This window comes from Poromitra crassiceps (assembly GCF_964638095.1).
Source record: "Poromitra crassiceps genome assembly, chromosome: 13".
NCBI classification, from domain to species: domain Eukaryota; kingdom Metazoa; phylum Chordata; class Actinopteri; order Beryciformes; family Melamphaidae; genus Poromitra; species Poromitra crassiceps.
Window position 1 is genome coordinate 42650067 of NC_139644.1, and position 13602 is coordinate 42663668.

A 13602-nucleotide genomic window follows, 5' to 3' on the forward strand; every position below is an offset into this window, starting at 1 on the left:
ACAAGGCCCCCGGGCCTGATGGTCTGACTCCTGAATTTTACAAAGCTTTTCGGGACCTGTTGATCAGCCCTCTGCTCAATATGTTGTCTTACTCCTTTGAATCTGGAGCTCTCCCCGACACGATGATGGATGCAAACATCTCATTAATTCTAAAAAAGGGCAAGCCTACAGATGACTGTGCCTCTTATAGGCCAATCGCTTTGCTGGATGTAGACCGGAAAATATTGGCCAAAATCCTGGCCAGGAGGCTTGAAGGTATCCTCCCAGATATTGTCTCAGTGGACCAGACTGGGTTTATATTAGGTCGTAACTCTTGTAATAATGTAAGGAGACTCCTTAATCTTATACAGCATGGTACAAAGCTGAAGGCCAAATCTCTCGTGATTTCTCTTGATGCAGAGAAAGCCTTCGACAGGGTCGAGTGGCCTTATCTGTTGGCTGTTCTCTCAAAATTCAACCTGGGTGACAACTTTATTAAGTGGATATCCCTTCTATATGCTGCCCCCCGTGCCTCAGTTATCACAAATGGCCTAAAGTCTGCTGCGTTCTCTGTGAGGCGTGGCTCTAGACAGGGCTGTCCAGCCTCACCCCTCTTGTTTGCCCTTGCTATAGAGCCCTTGGCGGAGGCCATTAGGAGCGATCCGCTGGTGTCGGGCATACAATTAGGTCCCGTGCTGCATAAAATTTCCCTGTATGCGGACGACGTTCTTCTCTTTTTAAGCAACCCTGAGGCCTCTATTGCAAGAGTAGTGGACATAATTAAATCATTTGGCCACTTTTCAGGCTACAAGATCAATTATGCTAAATCTGAGGCAATGCCCCTGACTCCTCATGTAGTCTGGTCTCCATCATGTTCTGCCCCTTTTCGCTGGTCGCCATCAGGTTTCGTCTACTTGGGAATACATATTACCCCCTCTCTCCCTGGCCTGTACAAAGCTAACTTTGTTCCCATTATTAGCAGGATTAGGGAGGATTTGGCCCGCTGGACAGCTCTTCCACTGTCTCTCTTGGGAAGAGTGAATCTTGTTAAAATGAATATACTCCCGCGCCTGTTGTACCCCTTTCAAATGATCCCGGCTTTGTTAACAAGGAAATCACTTTCACTTTTAAACAGTTATTTGTCTTCTTTTCTCTGGAGAAGTAAGCGAGCTAGGCTGAGACTCACCACACTGCAGCGCCCTTGTGAGGAAGGGGGTTTAGCAGTGCCAGATTTTAAACGCTACCAGGTCGCCTGCCTCTGTACTTATCTGTGGCATTGGTTTAAAGATGACCCTGAATCTACCTGGCTCGCCTCGGAGGCTGCTCCAGTGGCCCCCATTCCTCTTCGTAACATCTTATATGCCTCTAAGAAATGGGTTAGTCTTAAGGTAAAAGACAATTTTATCCTACAGAACACTCTAAAAGTCTGGAGACTGACAAGGAAATTTGAAAAAAAAGAAGGTTCGATCTCTCTCCTCACTCCTATCCTCCAAAATCCAGAATTCCCCCCCGGAGTGGGGGACCATGCCTTCTCCCTGTGGTCTGAAAGGGGTATTAGGACTGTGGGCGACTTGGTGAAGAGGGACGTTGTGATGTCTTTTGATCAGCTTAGAGAGAAATACGATCTGCCTCAGAATGACCTCTTTAAATATTTTCAAATACGTAGTTTCATCACCTCTGCTACTAAGCTGTATTCTAATGGCTTCTCTATCTCAGCGGTGGAAGGGGTTATTCAAAATCCTGGTAACAGGAAGTTGATCACTAGGTTTTACAGGGCCCTTTCAACTAATGATTACACAGTTCGTGCTAGGTCTCTTTGGGAAGCTGATTTTGGAGAGACTATTCTGGATGATGAGTGGGATGATGTATGGTCGAGCTCTTCGGGTTGTTTATCCACCAACAAAGCCAGGGAAATGCAATTCAGGATTATACACAGGCTTCAAATCACTCCAGTAAAACGTAACAAGTTTAACCCTTCTCTCTCTAAATTCTGTAATAAATGTAAGGTTGCTGAAGGTTCATATTTCCACTGTATTTTTGTTTGCCCTGCTGTTCGTGACTTCTGGGTCAAAGTATGTAGAGAAGTTGATATTATATTCGGGAAAAAAATTGCACTTGGCCCTGTCTCCTGCATCCTGGGACTACATACGGCAGCATTGGGCCTTGTTTCCTCTTCATTGAAGCTGCTCAAAGTACTTTTATATAGTGCAAGAAGATGTGTTCTCCTTCAGTGGATCTCAGACTCAGCCCCAACAGTTTCGCAATGGATTCGGAGTATTATGGAACTTCTTCCTCTGGAAGCTATCGGCTTTTGGCTTAAGGATAGGCCTTTCAAATTCTTCCAAATCTGGATCCCCTTTCTGGACTACATTGGAGAGGATAGGGCTCGGGCCCTCAGGAGTGGTCTCTGTGGACTGGCTTGGTCTGACGTGTGACGTGTGGTGGGCCTTTGTCCATTTGCTGGGTCTGCATACCCCTGCTGTGTTTTTTTTCTGTTTTTTTTTTAACCTTCTGCCTGCTGTGGGTGCTCTGTGAGTTTGTTTTTGTTTGTGTGTTTGGTTTTATGTTTTGTTGTTTTTGTGGAGATTGTATGTGTTGTGTTGTGGGTGACTGGGGACAGAGGGCATATTATTTGTTATTGCATTCTTTGATGGCTATTTGCCCCTCTGATGGTTAAAAAATGAATAAACATACTTTAAAAAAAAAAAAAAAAAATATATGAGACAATTTGAAGATCAGACTTGCAAAATGATTTTTTTTTTTTTTTGTCAGAAGGACCAATAAAGACTCCAGATTCAAATAATTGGAATTTTCTCTCAGTTCTTTGATGGTTCAGGCTTTATAGCAGGGGTGGGCAATTATTTTTCATGGGGGGCCACATGAGAAACCCAGATTGTTGCCGGGGGCCGAACAAATATTGTCATGCCGTAACCCATGGATGGGTAACTTTGATGATAGAGAGGCCCACAAAAAATGTCCTCGCTACCAGGTTTTGCTGAGGGCCGAACGGCGCCAGCGTGAAAAATTTGGTGCATTTGAAGCCACGTTTAGAGGAATAACTCATTTTAAATGAACAGTTGTGATGTCATTATTCAGTCTTAACCACCAATATTTCATCCTTTTCTCACTCACTCCTATGTCACCACCTGCTCTCAGGGTTTGAAATTAACTTTTTTGACCACCTGCCAATATGGCTGCTAGATTTTAAAGTTACCAGCCAATTAGAATTTCCACTAGCCAAAATGTTTTTCTTGAAATAAATCAGAATATGAGTGGGTTAATTTAAGCATAAGTATCAGTAAGTGGCCCGGGATGATCAAAGCCTGTGTTGCGGGTCACACTAACAAAAATGCAGTCTTGAAGCTAAATAAATCCAAAACCAATGAGTTAATTATTTAAATTTCTAATTCAATGTAGCCTTTTAGTCATAAAGATTATTGAAAGATATTCCATATTCCAGACTGAAATGCTATAACAGAAGTGGAGTATTGGCCAGAATGACATGAACATTTGGACACTTATTCAGCGGGTATCTTGCATGTTGCGTTCAGGTGCACTGTGTAAAAAAAAAAAAAAAAAAAAAAGTAAATTCCATCGCGGGCCACACAGGTGGCGCCCGCGGGCCGGAGCCGTAGTTTGCCCATGTATGCTATAGGGTTAAAGGCAAAATATGTTCCATAACCGAACATGAACAAGCCTGACTGTCTGATATCATTGAGACAAATCCAACACTGTGAATGCAGTGACAGGATGGTGCCAGTGCTGTTGACACATTTCCTGCTTTAGAATGCTTCAATACCATGAAATAAGGAGGATTTGTGAAAGCTCAAAGCAGAGCAATAAAGAGAGTTGTTGCCAAAATGTTGAAAAGAGTAACTTACCCTTACAAAATTGATAGTAGAGAATTTAAATGAAATTCTCAAACGTCTACTATATAAGCACTTGTTTGACAATGACTCAGAGTGATCCCTCCGTATTTTTATACAGTTTGTATGAAAACAAACTATTGAGTCTTCAAATATTGACTGAAATATCCAAGGTCATATCATAGAATATCATATTTGATTTCTGTGTTGGGTGAATTTCCCCTTTAAACAAAAGCAACAGTGAGCAACGAGAAAAACAGTGAAATGTCGACAATACTACAACTCTCTGTCCATGGGAATATGATATGATATGATATGACATGACATGATATGATATTATCCTTACATGTGGAAAGGTCTTAAATAAATACTGGTAGCACTTTACATTACAGGCAGCTCAGCTACAGTAATAGGGGGTAATAGTGTGATAATAATAATATCATGTGATTACCAAATTTATATCTGTGGTAGTTTCTCTGTAATAACCATGAATTAGGACTGCAAAATGCTAAACTCCCTGTTTCCACTTAACTTCATGTCAATATATAAACTAAACGTCTAGAGAGATAGGGATTACCTAACAACCCCACAGAGCTAGCTGTATTGGGGTTGTGGTTAGCGTGTGTGCTTCGTAAGCGGGAGATCGGTGGATCGAATCCCGCCTCCACCTCTGGGCGAGCCCCTAACATGGGTTGCTGCCAGTAACTGTCAACAGAACGCAGGCTACATTTAATCTAGTCTCGCTTGCCTTCCGTGAGAGGAGTCTGGCAGCGTTGGTCTGCATTCTGGAATTGGGGGGAAAAAATGCTCTGTTTGGTTTAACCAATCACACTCAACTTGGGCAGCACTTAGCGGCAGTGCCCTTGGAAAAAAGTTTCTGCCATTAGCTTGCTAGCTAGTTAGCGTGTTTTTTTTGCATTTTCACTTCAGTGGCCAGGGACATTTACAGCGACACACACTCTGACTGAAATGGTTGCCTCCAATGGGAGAGCAGGTGTAGAGCATGGGGAGGGCTTATGCCAGCAACCTGTTTACATGCAGCCAGACCCCTCTCACGGAAGTTACTACATTTAATCGAATATCACCATGAAATTAAATGGAAAAGGGGAGGTGAGCATTTTGCAGTCCTGATTCATGGTTATTACACAGAAACGACCACAGCTATTACCTGGTTATTACCTTGGTAATTACATGATATTACCATGTTGTTGCCGAGCTGTAATGTAAAGTGCTACCAAAATGCCAGTAAAAGCGTACAAATGCAAATCAGCATTTAGATTTGGCATTAAAATCTCTCACCCTACCTTGATACTCTTGTTGCTCTGATAGCCCGGGCCAGCACAGTTTCAGCCAATGGGAAAGCAGGATAGAGGGGAAGTTGACAGGTCAGAGTTAGTGCAGCCTCACACATTAATTAATTAATCACACTGTTCTTCAAACAAGACACAATGCCATTTATGTCTCTTGACAGGCGGGGGTTGATCAAATCCAGAACAACATCATCTCATAAAAAATGTGTGAAATGAGCACGAACTCCAGAGATGGGAAGTAACAAAGTATTTGTACTCAAGTACTGTACTTAAGTAGAATTTTCAAGTATCTTTACTTTACTGAGTATTTTGTTTTGCTGACAACTTTTTGCTTTTACTCCCTACATTTTAACACAAATAAATCATCTGTACTTTCTACTCCTTACATTTTCCAAAAAGGCTTGCTACTTCTTTTTTAGTGTACGACAGACAAAAACAAGATAAGGTTTGTTTGTCTCTCTCATCTCGCACTCTTCATGCTCCCTCTCTTCATGCATGGTCTAGCTTGCTCAACCACCTCTCTCTCTCTCTCTCTCTCTCTCTCTCTATAGTATAGTGTGTCACATCAACAATGTAGCCTAATGGGGGAGAAGTAGATGTCATTTTGAGGATTTTAACGAGATAATTGAACGTCTTGTGTGGAAAACCATATCACACAAATTATTAGTCAAAACATCTTAAAACATGTTTGGAGGGCATCTTTTAAGTAAGTTCAATAGTCTACAAATGATATTACTCTGACATGATGTTCAGTTAACTTTGCACAGAAAGAGCCAGGAGAGATAAAAAAAAACATGTTTTTTTTTACTTTTGAGTCCATTTCAGAGCCTGTACTTTTTTACTTTTACTTGAGTAAATACCGGTAAGTTGATTCAGTACTTCTACTTTTACAAGGTTATTTTTTTGGACACAACTGTACTTCTACGTAATTTAAGACGTGTGCGTACTTTTCCCATCTCTCACAAACTCTGAAACATCTCTGACAGACTCTGAAACATTGATTAGTTGCAGACATGGATTATGACTGAGCTTACAGGAAACGTGTCCACATGTAATTCATTGGGCACGTCTACTATACATGTGAGTCTGTCTATCTGTCTGTCAGTCTGTCTATCTACTGTATCTGTCCATCAGTCTGTCTGTCTGTCTACTGTATCTGTCTGTCTATCAGTCTGTCTGTCTGTCTACTGTACTGTATCTGTCTGTCTAGTCTGTCAGTCTGCCTGTCTGTCTATCAGCCTGTCTATCTACTGTATCTGTCTATCAGTCCATCTGTCTGGCCTTACCTCCCCCATACTCCTCCGCATGATCAACATCCCCCTCCTCCTCCTCTGAAAGAGAGAGAGAGAGAGAGAGAGAGAGACAGACACCAAAACACAAGTGACCAATGAGATAGAAATGTGAAGCCTCCTTCAGTTTGTAGTCATACTGCCACTCAACTTACCCTCTGCCTGCTCCCTACAGAGAGGGGAAAAGAAAGATACAGAGAAATAACATTACGACCAACTGATGAGCTATGCTGTGCATTTACATTGGAATTCACAAGTAGGACGGCAAATGAGAATCAATGTAAAACATGTAGTTCTACTCACTCGTACTCCTCTTCTACATCTGACATGACTGCAGTGAAGAGGAACAAGAATGGATCAAACCAATAAGAAGAGAAGATCATTGATAAAGACCTGACGTGCAACAAAACAACACATGTATTCCAAAAGCACAGGTTTGAGTTTTGGATGAACGAGGCAGTGGGAGCAGTCAAGGCCTAAAGGGCCCTATGGAATATATATATATATACTGTATATATATATATATATATATATATATATATATATATATGATTGCGTAATTTAAAATGACTTTTTGTAAGTTGCTTTTCTGTGATTAATCACTTTGGAGATGGAAATAAACACAGACAAAGCAGCTCACAGAGACAATGCTCTCACACACGCTGGAATGGTTTGGGCTATAAATTGCCTCTGAGCTGCCATTGTTCTGACACACACACACACACACCACACACGCGCACGCACACACGCACACACACACATGCACGCACACACACACGCGCACACACACACACACACGCACACATGCACGCACACACACACGCGCACACACACACACACACACACACACACACACACACACACACAGGGACAAACACACAGGGACACACACACACACACCCTCTTGGCAGGGAGTCGGGGGCGGGAGATTGATGGAGCATCAACAGGTGAGAATGTGACGAGGGGTTAAAGACAGAAAGAGATCGAGTTTCTGTCGCTTTCTACAGTTTCTCTCTCTCTCCAAACTAGATGGGATGATTTATGAACTGCTTGATGACCACAAATCATCAGAACAAAAGACCGGGTCGATCATTTCCTCGTAAGGTGTTTTGATTTGATATTAAAAGTGTATTAATAAGTTATCAAGGTGTTTTGATTTTATATTAAAAGTGTATTTAATAAGTTAAGTTATCAAGGTGTTTTGACCTTTTATATTAAAATATTTATATTAAATTAAATTATTTTATATTAAAAGTGTATTCAATATAAGGTATTCTTTTTGTCCCGGTGGGAAAATTCCTCCATTCATTCATCATTTATTTGTGCCCAGGGGCTTACAAAACACAGATACTTTATGTATATGTAATTTATGTACAAACAAACAAACAAACGAACAAATACATTGAGTTCATTCAGGCAAACATGTAGAAGTAACAGACAAAATCAAACATTCAAATAAAGACATCTCTATTCTCAGCTTCCATGCTCTCCCAAGAAAACATCCTGTCTGAATAACCATTCCAACGTAACATTATCTCCTGACCAGAACAATCCAGGTTTCTTATTTTGCATGTTCTCAAATAAAAGTCTTGGTTCTCATAACGTACAATGAAACAAAAAATGAAATTCATCTTCCACAACGCCCAGTTCACTCACGCCCCAGAGTCTTTCCTCCTGAGCAATATACCTTTTTTAGCATTTGACCCATCCTCTACTTCCGAGAACTAGGAGCAGTGGGCAGCCGCAGTGCAGCGCCCGGGGACCAACTCCAGTTCTTTTGCCAGTGCCTTGGTCAGGGGCACTGACAGGAGTATTAACCCTAACATACATGTCTTTGACAGGAGTATTAACCCTAACATACATGTCTTTGACAGGAGTATTAACCCTAACATACTGTACATGTCTTTGATGGTGGGAGGAAACCCACACGAACACGGGGAGAACATGCAAACTCCACACAGAAAGGACCTGGGACAGACCGGGGTTCCCACGACCTTCCTGCTGTGAGGCAACAGTGCCACCCACTGATCCACCGTGCTGTCTCGATAACAGCGGTGTCAAAAGATGGCAGCTAATTCGAGTGTCTAGCTCGGTGGTTCTCGACGCGGGGTGCGGGGACCGCCAGGGCTCCTTGAGGGCGGTCCAGGCGGGGCCCGGCAAATTAGTGAATTGTTAAACGTTAGCATTATTTCATTGACACCAAGTTAGCACAATTGGAGGATGCAGAAGAATGAGTTTCACTGGTCAGACGGTCATGGAATCTGGACAAAATCATCTAACATTAATAAATATCTTCTTAGAATTGGGTCCAGGAGTCAAACTCTTCCTCTAATACCTTGAATGGGTGAAAAGCGGCTTGTTTTGAAAAATCACAGTGGTTTCACATCAGAGAAAATGACAGTGATTTCACATCAGAGAAAATCACAGTGATTTCACATCAGAGAAAATGCTCATGTCAGTCCTTTGTCCATGTACTGTATCATCCCTGCACTCTCCACGCTCCACTCACGCTCTCCATCTTTCTGTCATCGTGAGGCGTTTATAGGGGTGCTGTCATTGCGCGGTGGGGGGGGGGGGGGGGTTAGGGTTTATAGAGGCGGTAGGTCTGTCATGGGATGTCCTGTCTTCTCTCTCTCCTGTCTGTTGTGGTGCCACCGGCATTAACGGACCCCCCCCCCAGGCTTTTCAAGGGCATTAACGGACCCCCCCCCCAGGCTTTTCAAGGGCATTACCGGACCACCCCCAGGCTTTTCAAGGGCATTACCGGACCACCCCCAGGCTTTTCAAGGGCATTACCGGACCCCCCCCCCCGCATTATTTTTCAAACGTTTTATGCAATTTCCAAATGCTTTATTGTCTATTTGACTGGACCCTACTTTACAAAGAAGTGAACATCAGGCTGTGTTGAAGACTTGAAACTAGTGATTGAGACCATCAGCTCATGAGGAAAGTGCTTAGTGAGGTCAGCAAGTGAGAAGTAGGCTCATTTTCCCATTCACTTCTATACAATCAGACTTATTTTTGCAGCCATAGACTATGGGGGAGTTATATAAATCACCAGTGTTGGGGGTAACTCATTACCAGTGTTGGGGGTAACTCATTACAAAAGTAACACATTACATGTAACATATTACTTTTAGCAGTAACTCTGTAATATCACTTCTTACCAATAGGATTTCAGTAATATTATACCAGTTACTTTGTCAAGTAACTGAAGTTACAAATTGAGTTAATTTTTTTTTTAATCAAAGCACATATTTAAAAAAGATACAATAATTTCCTAATCACACTGTTTTTTTATGCAAATAACCACTATAGATGAAAATAACAAAGGAAAAGGATAACATTTAGAATTTTGGATTGTTTACACTGACTTCAAGACGGTTGGAATTATTTTTCGTGATGGTTCCGGGGCATCAATGTCATTCTGAGTAGCGTAATAAGTAACGAGTTACTCTACACAGACAGTAATATTGTAAGGTAACGTATTACTTTCAAATGAAAGTAACTAGTAGTATGTAGTATATTACATTTAGAAAGTAACTTGCCCAACACTGAAAATCACACCCAGGTGTTGAAGTAAGCGGTCCAGGATTGCAGGTCCGACCCTTGTCCTTCCGAAATTGAGGGGGGGGGGGGGGGGGGGGGGGGGTGGAGAATGAACTAAGAGAGTTTCAGAGGAACGAGAAGAGGAGTACAAAGAATAGAAATGATTATGTGATTGGATCTTAGAGCTTTTGAAAAAAAAAATCTATAGGTCAATAAAATCCCTTCAGCAATCTCTTGTTGTCACATGACTGACTGATGAGGTCACATGACTGACTGATGTTGTCACATGACTGAAGTCTAAATTCCCACCTGTTCATAAATGTATTTCAAGAATGTTTGCTCTTATTGTGCTGCAGCAAGAGGTGATCAATTCAAACTGATGGTCATCGTTAAAATGCCAACTCTCCTCTGTCCTAATAGATGCTCATACATCTATAGGACAATAGAAGAGCGGTGAAGATAGTCGTTTATTCTCAATGTAATACACATGAATCAACGGAAAATATTTCTGTGTATTTTTTATGTTTCACAAGTTTTTTTTTTTTAGCGAAGGCTTTAAAATCACACAGAATTTAATAATAGTCACCTATAATGTGACTGACTTCCATGGTAATAATCATTTTTGTATTTTGCAACAAAAATGTTCAAATTTAAGACATTTTGAGGCAAGATGTCCAGTATATCATTTCAAGCAGTAGTCGCTTTACGTCTCTGTAGCAAATTACATTACAACGAACCAGAAGCATAAGGGAAACATGATTATTAATTATTATTATTAATAAAAAATGAGGGATGTGAAAATGACCCTCTCTATTAAAGCTACAAGAGGAAAGACTCATTCATTTCTGAACGATAATGACAACTAGGAACCTCTGTCGGAGGGCAACGACCTCAATCAGCCACTGTTACTGTACCACCCACCCAGACAGACAGACAGACAGACAGAGACACACACACACACACACACACACACACACCCACCCACAGACACACGCACACACACCCAACTGCATAGATCACATTTGTGCATGCAGACACCTGTTTAGTAGCTACCCTCTTTCCTCGTTGGGGGCTAAAGTTAGCTAGCGTGACATCAGACTCTAGCATGTGTGTGTGATTATCAAAGAGCAACAGGGGTTCAGGAACGTGAAGGGTGGCATGCTCACACATAAGACAGGCCTAACTAGCTGTCAGGCACACGCTCATCTCACACGTACGTTAGCTGTGAAGAAGGCACTACACGCTAGCTAGCTAACAGCGCTGTGAAGAAGGCACTACACGCTAGCTAGCTAACAGCGCTGTGAAGAAGGCACTACACGCTAGCTAGCTAACAGCGCTGTGAAGAAGGCACTACTACACGCTAGCTAGCTAACAGCGCTGTGAAGAAGGCACTACACGCTAGCTAGCTAACAGCACTGTGAAGAAGGCACTACTACACGCTAGCTAGCTAACAGCACTGTGAAGAAGGCACTACACGCTAGCTAGCTAACAGCGCTGTGAAGAAGGCACTACACGTAGGGTTGCCACCCGTCCCTTAAAATACGGAATTGTCCCGTATCTGACAGTTAAAAGATGCGTCCCGTTTTGAACCAATACGGAACGCTGTTTGTTCCGTATTTTCATCCCACCCGCATTGCGTGATGAAAACCCGCCCTATATACGTCTGGTTGAATATTACACGGTGCCTCCGTTCCTCAGATGGTTAGTCCGACAGCACATGAACGCAGCATAAGCGTCAGTCTGCCCTTCTGGTCTCTCTGATTGGCTCTGAACTGTCAGAGCCAATCAGAGCAGAGTAGGGGCGGGTCTTCTACTCAGAATGTAGTGGGAAGAAGATGGCTGCTGATTCTGAATCTGAACATGATACTCCGCCTCGTCCTGCAAAACGAAAGCGTATGCAGAAATATAGACGTGAATGGGAACAAGCAAACACATGGCTGGACAGCGTGAGTGGACCTGAAAATGAATACAAAGCCAATTGCAAAGTATGTCGGCGGGTGTTTTCTGTGGCACATGGTGGCCTGGCCGACGTCAGACAACATGCCTCTGGAGAGCAACATTCCCGTAACATCAGGACCCAGAAGAACCAAGCTGCAGTGACAGTTATTCATACCACAAGCATCTCCTGAGGCTGATACGGTAACTTTTGAATCCCTGATGAGACGTCATGTTCTGATCGATTAGATTTAATTTCCTATTATTTACTAGGAAAATGAATCACAGCACAAGGGACTGACTCCTGGTTTTGGCTGCTGAGGGGGGCGTGGACTTATGGACTGGCTGGCCTCTCTAGGCATGATGTTATTGTTTGTTTACAGTCTATGGTTTATGTTGAGTTTTACAGTTTAATACATAAACATTTATTTAATATATATGTATCAATATAAATATAGTGTACAATGATAAGAAAATAAACAACGTTGATGTTATGTTAATGTGATCAACTAATCTGGAAAATTGCATTTATTAACAGGATAAAGAAAAGTAAAAAAAAAAAAAAGTGCTCAGAAAAAACATTTTATGTATTAATATGTTTTTCTCAGACAGGGGCCCCAAATGGCCAAAATTTTCCGCCGCCGCCCTTTGGGCGGCGGCATCCGTGGGCCCTACTGCGAGGGGTGTCCCTTATTTCTCTGAATGAAAGGTGGCAACCCTAACTACACGCTAGCTAGCTAACAGCGCTGTGAAGAAGGCACTACTACACGCTAGCTAGGTAACAGCGCTGTGGTCCAGACCAACTCAATCCACCCAGTGTTGCCAACTCTTTTCCAAGCTAATTAGAGCTATTGGCGGCTCAGAAAGTGGCTAGAAGTCACCAGATGACATCACACGCTACTTTGCATATCAACATGACTCCGCCCCAGGCCAGATTCTCTGTTCACTGTTAACAATTACAACTGGACGCCATCGTCAGCCCCTGCTCTCAGTGGAGGGAGGGGGGCTGCTGCACTGTGTGTGGAACAGGCACACAGAAAGACACAGAGCAAACCGGCAGCAGCCGTATCCATTTTTTGCAAAAAAATACTTTGGGATTCAACACATGAACATTGCTTCCATGGTGAGAGAAAGTCACCAGATTTGTCACTATAGTTGCTTTTGAGAAATAAAGTGACCAGGGGGGTCCACAATCTGGATCAAAGCACCGAAAACACCATCTCATACAGTAGGCTATGTAAATACCATCTCATACAGTAGGCTATGTAAATACCATCTCATACAGTAGGCTATGTAAATACCATCTCATACAGTAGGCTATGTAAATACCATCTTATACAGTAGGCTATGTAAATACCATCTCATACAGTAGGCTATGTAAATACCATCTTATACAGTAGGCTATGTAAATACCATCTTATACAGTAGGCTATGTAAATACCATCTTATACAGTAGGCTATGTAAATACCATCTCATACAGTAGGCTATGTAAATACCATCTTATACAGTAGGCTATGTAAATACCATCTTATACAGTAGGCTATGTAAATACCATCTTATACAGTAGGCTATGTAAATACCATCTCATACAGTAGGCTATGTAAATACCATCTCATACAGTAGGCTATGTAAATACCATCTCATACAGTAGGCTATGTAAATACCATCTCATA

The 13602-nt window shown here is 42.1% G+C and overlaps 1 protein-coding gene across 2 annotated transcripts in view; it reads right to left on the reverse strand.

Moving 5' to 3' along the window:
* tnnt1 (troponin T type 1 (skeletal, slow)) overlaps nt 1-6481 on the reverse strand; it is a 28393-nt gene extending 21912 nt beyond the window's left edge. The window contains exon 1 of one of the 2 annotated variants that reach the window (XM_083649434.1): nt 6442-6481. The gene's annotated coding sequence lies outside the window, so the exon portion shown is untranslated. Of the gene's footprint in view, nt 1-5149; nt 5168-6441 lie in introns of those variants that run through there. The other variant, XM_083649433.1, reaches the window with a different exon arrangement.
* Between the last annotated feature and the right edge of the window lie 7121 nt (nt 6482-13602).